The sequence below is a fragment of the Rattus norvegicus genome, chromosome 2 (assembly GCF_036323735.1).
Source record: "Rattus norvegicus strain BN/NHsdMcwi chromosome 2, GRCr8, whole genome shotgun sequence".
Classification (NCBI taxonomy): Eukaryota; Metazoa; Chordata; class Mammalia; order Rodentia; family Muridae; genus Rattus; species Rattus norvegicus.
In genome coordinates, this window is record NC_086020.1 from 195,276,004 (window position 1) to 195,281,554 (window position 5,551).

A 5,551-nucleotide genomic window follows, 5' to 3' on the forward strand; every position below is an offset into this window, starting at 1 on the left:
CCTGGTTATTCTGCCGACTTCCGAGCATCACTGCATGGAGTCACAGTGTCTTTTGGATGTCCTACAGCAACCATGTAAGGGACACACGGATTGGATAGACAGGGTGCCCTGTCTTCTTCCCAGCCATGTATTAGTTGGCATGTCTGTTGCTTCTGGGTGGAAATCAGTGGTCTTCCTGTTTTCAGACCCTCTAGGCTTCTGATGAGTGCCAGCTTCAATGCAAGAGTACTTGCTTAGGGGCTAAGAAGGAGGTTCAGTGGGTAAAAGTTTTACTACACAAGTGTGAGGACCCATGTTCGAGTCCCTCTGAGAGTGACTCAGAGCCCTCTCAGAGTCCATGTAAGAAGGGGCACAGTTATGGGTTCCCAAGTCAGATAAGGGATGGTGTAGCATTGCCCATACCTGGGATGTGTCTCAGAAAACACTGCAGGAATGGGGCCACTCCCTACCTAGATCAGGCTTGGGCCTACTCAACTCCATAGAGACAAAGGCCACATCATGATAAAGCCAGTTAGGCTTCTGTTTTCCTGCCAGAGAACCGGCTTCTCAGAAATCATGTGATCTGCAGTCTGCTAATCTAGCTGGTATGCTTGAAAGGCCCTTAACCCTGGGAACAGCACCTCCCTCTCCCTGACAGGAGCTACATAAGCCAGCCTTGCTATTTCAATAAATGAACTCTCCTCCTGGGTCATTCATACCTACTGTACTGGCCACCACCCAAGACTCACTCCCCAGCTCCTACACATCCTGAGACCATTGGTGCACATGGCTGATGGGAGGTGGAGGTAGGACAATCCTAGGAAGCTTGTGGGTCACAGAATCTGGCTTTTACAGGAGCAAAAAAGAGATCTGTCTCAGACAAAGTGGAAGGCAAGGACTGACCCGGGATTGTCCTCTGACCTTCACATATGCACTGCATATGGTACCTGCACTCACACACTAAGATGCGTACACACACACACACACACACACACACACACACACCACAATTTTGTTTTAGATGTTCTCGCTTTGTATGTGCAAGGCCCTAGGTTCAAACACTGGCAACATAAAATAAAAAAGGCTATTGAAGCAGTGCCTATAGTCAAGCTCCAGATCCCAGGCCAGGAGCATCAAGGGCTCTGCCTTCTTTTCCCACAGTGGGGCAGTGGAGTAGAAAGCACATTGCCTGCACCTCAGCCTTCCAGGCCTCCGAGGATGCTCTGGGCTTCTGAGATTGCATTCTCTCTTCTGTCACCTTGGGTAGAACTCACCCCTGTCGGCTTTTCCACAGGAGAGAGAGAGCCTCCGCCACAAGACTATTGAGTCACCCGTTTCTGTTTGGATTGGAGTTGAATTGGTTGCTGGTCCATTTTTGGGGTGTGGTGTGTTGGTTCCCTCAGCCCTGTGTGGTGGTGACTGGTTCCCTCTGCTGGTGACTCCTGGTAACTCTGGTGTTGGCTGGCTCTTGGCTTTAATTCTTGCACAATGGGGAAACTTGGGAGGCAATCCAGGACTGTGCAGGGAACCCTGTTTCTTCTGCCTGTCACCACGATCACCATCGTTTTGAGACAGGGTCTTACTCCCCGAGGCTGGTCTAGAATGCACTGCAGAGCTCAGGCTCGAACTCATGGTAATCTTCCTGCCTCAGTGGCGGGAGGACTGGGATACCATGCGTAGTTTTGCTTCTTCATTTTAAGGCTGGTTTTTAGTTTGCTCTTCCTCCTGCAAGCATTCTTTAGTTACATCCTATCCCTCTGGAATTTTCGTTTACTGTGTGGCAGCGAGTTCAGACTTTCCGTAGTGTCTTCGCATGTATGTATCTTGGATAGTTTCTATACATTATGACCTCAGTAAAACCTCCCCAGTGTTTACTAAGCCCAGGCTCTTGCTAATGCACCACCACGTGTCTGGAGCACGCCATACGCTTCATTCCACCCGGTTCTCGAAGCACAGTCCAGTGAGCTAGGCACCAGCATTAGCCCCATTTTACAGATTAAAAAGAAGTAAACTATTAAAACACCGCGTCTAAGCTTTACAGTTAGAAAGCGACACAAAGAAATGTTCTGACTCCTTGGCTCACTCTACCCACAGCGAGGACTGCGTGCTGGTTTTTGTTGTTGTTGTTTTGTACTTTTATTTATTTTTTTCAGGATATGAAAATGAATTAGTGTTTCCATTTTCAAAATTTTATGATCTTGGTCTTTCCTTCTTGCCTTTGTATAGAGCCAAAAGGACACGTTGACTACTTTAACAACCTTAAAGCGGACTCCAGAAATATCACCCACAGCATGGCCTTTTCGATCAAATCCAGTAACCAGAACTTCATCATTTTACTCAGTGAAGTTCAAGCAGCCGTCACTGGGCCCGAACGCTGTGATCTTCTTGCCGTTCTTAAGGAGCTGCACCCTGACACACTTCCGGATGGCAGAACTTGGCTGTTTGGCTTCAACCCCTACTCTTTCCAGCACAATTCCCTTTGCATGAGAGGTACCCCCAAACGGATTGGCCTTCAGGGCTGTGCCCAAGTGGGCTTTCTTGTACTGTTTATCATGCCGCTTCTGGTCCCGTCGGTGACTGCGGAGCTTCCGGGCAGTACGGAGACCACCGCACTTACCCATCTTGCAGGCGCCACGGGCCCCGAGAGAAAAAAAAAAGCTGTCTTGTACTTTGAAATGAGCTACAGTCATCTGGGAAGGGGGAACTTCAACTGAAAAGAACAAACCTGCCTCCATCAGATTGGCCTACGGGAAGCCTGTGAGTAGTTTTCTTGATTGATGATTGATGTGAGAGGGCCCAGCCCACTGTGGGTGGTGCCACCCCTACAGGCTGTCCTGGGTTGTATAAGAAGCAGTGTGAGCAAACCTTGGAGAACAGACCCATAAGAGGCACTACAACCTCCCCTCAGATCCTGCCTCCAAGCTCCTACCTTGAGTTCCTGCCTTGACTTCCCTCAGTGTTGTGCTGTGACCTGGATTGTGTAGTAACCCCTGTCCTTCCCAAGCTGGCTTCAGTCAGTGTTTTACCACAGGCTGCTTGGTTTTAGGCTCTGCCCTTCTGCCTTTTGCCTCTTCTATTTTTCACTCACAGAGCCCTGTTGGATCAGAGTAAGGTACACACCACAATATTCTTCTGTTTGGAGTAATAGGATCTTCCTAGCTAGGGCTTATTCAAGAGTGGATTGAGGCCTGGGAGGACTCCGTAGATCAGGCCATTAGGTTGGGTCTTCAGCACAGAGCCCATAGACAGAAAGCCGAAGCTCTCTCATCGGTCCCTTGTTTAATGTGTTAGACTGGCTTTTTTCCAGGGGCACTCGGAATCCTGACTGCATATTCCAGGCGAGTCCACCTGAACACTTCTCATCTGAGAGAGAGTCTATTGTTTGCACAGCACTTTCACTGTCATCAGCTCCTTGATGTATTTGCGGGCGCAGTCTGGGCAGAATGGTGTGATTATTATTCTCTGTTTCACGTGGAGGAGCCCGAGGGCGGAGGTGAGCAGCTGAGGTGGTATAGCTCATCCTGGGATGAACGGGGTCTGGAGACCCGTCTGCCTCACCCTGTCTTTCTGCAGGTACATCCTCATGCCCCTTACTGAGACCCTCAGGTGCCCACCCCCTTGCTGTGGTCGCATTCTCAGTGGGCATCAACTTACATGTCCTTGCTCTTGGTCTTGTCACCTCTTGCAGCTTCCTCCTACATCCCTGGTCTGTCTATTTCTTCCAAGGACTGGGGACAGCCGTCAGGGTAGGGGGACCCGACTAGGAACCCTTCTAAATGTGATTTCTCCAAGCCCTTGGGAAGGGCTGTTCACTGTCTTTATCAGCCCTAGTCATGGTGGATGTTATTTATTGTCAGATAAACGTATTTTCAAATAAAACAGAAAACAAACAAATAAATGCTGTGACAGAGCTGGTTTTTTGAAAAAAAAAAAAAATCCTGCCGGCTCGCTCACTTGCAGAAAAGCCTGTGCAACTAATTAACCCGGGCAGGCCTCCGTGGTGTTTGGAAACAAGCTTGGAATTAATATTGCCCTTCTCAGCTGCTGGAGCCAGCCTCTAAATCTTTATTGGGAAGCGGTAAGAGGGAGACACAGAGAGTCGGAGAGACAGCAAAAGGACAAGATGGAAGAAAATAGAAAGACAGGGGAAAATGAATACAGCTCTCTACCTGTCTCCATTCCCACATATGCCAGCTTAGCGAGAGTCTGGATTCTAGACAGACTGACAGACAGACAGACAGACTTTCTCTATATGAGCGAGAGAGCCTTTGTCTTGCTCAGAGAACATTTTGATTCCTGCACCACTGAAGTCAGGGCATCAGAGACTCCGGGGACAGGAAGGGCCATAGAAGGGGTCATCTAATTCAGTGGTTTTCAAATTATTTTTAGCAGCAAAGCGTTTTCTTGAAATGAAATTGCACAGAGAAACATCGTGTCTAAAACAGATAAAAGCTGAGTTGTGCCACTTGGAGCTTATTGCTCCTTGGGGCCCCTCTGTCTCCCTCCACAGGGTTGTCAGGCCAGGAAGGGCACAGCTGGGAGACTTGCCTAGCTGCCTGTGTCTCTCTCTGCACTGTCCCCGGATTCAGAATGAGTCTAGAGTCACTTAGAGTGGGTGTTGAGGACAAAATGTGTCACCTGGCCCTAGAGGTGGGTTTCAGCACCGAACATATATTTGTTTGCTTTTTAACCTTTTAGGTTCTTGAACTCCGACAATCTTACCCCCAGGGTCCCTTGGTGCAGCTTGGGAGCTGGCTTGCTGGTTTTCAGGTAAAGTTTTCTCACTGGGTGAGCTTTATCAATTGACTACCTGACTCAGACTTTGCCTCAAGACCCCATTGCTGGGGAGGGGGGTGTTGAATGACCCTTTCTCAGGGGTCATCCAAGGCCATTGGAAAACAAAGATATTTGCATTATGATTTAAAATGGTTTTGGAGTTAGCAATGAAAATAATTTTATGGTCAGGGGTCACCACAACATGAAGAACTGTATTAAAGGTCAAAGCATTAGGAAGGTTGAGAACCACTCAAGACTGTTTTGGAGGTTCAGGAGAGGGGTCCCAGGGTATGGGAAGGACCTCCTTCTCTTTGAGAGTGTGGACACTAGCTGGGGGTAGGGACTTCCCTGGATAGACCCTGTAAGGACCCCAATGGAAGGGTGGGGATGTTAAGTTGCATACATTTGATTTTTCATGTGGAGGAAGAGAAGGTTGTGAGCACATCTGGAGACTGTCCACTGAGTGGTGCTGTGGAGATTGGATGATCGTCTCTGGGGAGGTGGTCACTTGCCTCTGAAGTTCCTGACCTTGGCAGTAAGAGCAGAGGCCTGAGGCTGGCGGAAGGCGTTGTGTGGAGTCAGCATGGGTAAGGCACAGTAGAAAGAGCAGTCTCAGACCCTTGTGGAGGGCAGGCGGCGCTGTCCTAGACTTTGGGTTTGGGGACTCATTGTTTCCCATTAACCCCGAGTGTCCTTGGCACAGGTCTAGACAACAAGGGGGCACAGCAAGGAGGAGAAAACACAAATCAAGAAGTAACACTTTTTTTTTGAAGGAGAAATTATAAATTGCAATTTA

The 5,551-nt window shown here is 48.8% G+C and overlaps 1 pseudogene; it reads right to left on the reverse strand.

Moving 5' to 3' along the window:
* Window positions 1–2,154: 2,154 nt before the first annotated feature.
* On the reverse strand, window positions 2,155–2,617 carry Rps23-ps7 (ribosomal protein S23, pseudogene 7; annotated as a pseudogene).
* Window positions 2,618–5,551: the final 2,934 nt, after the last annotated feature.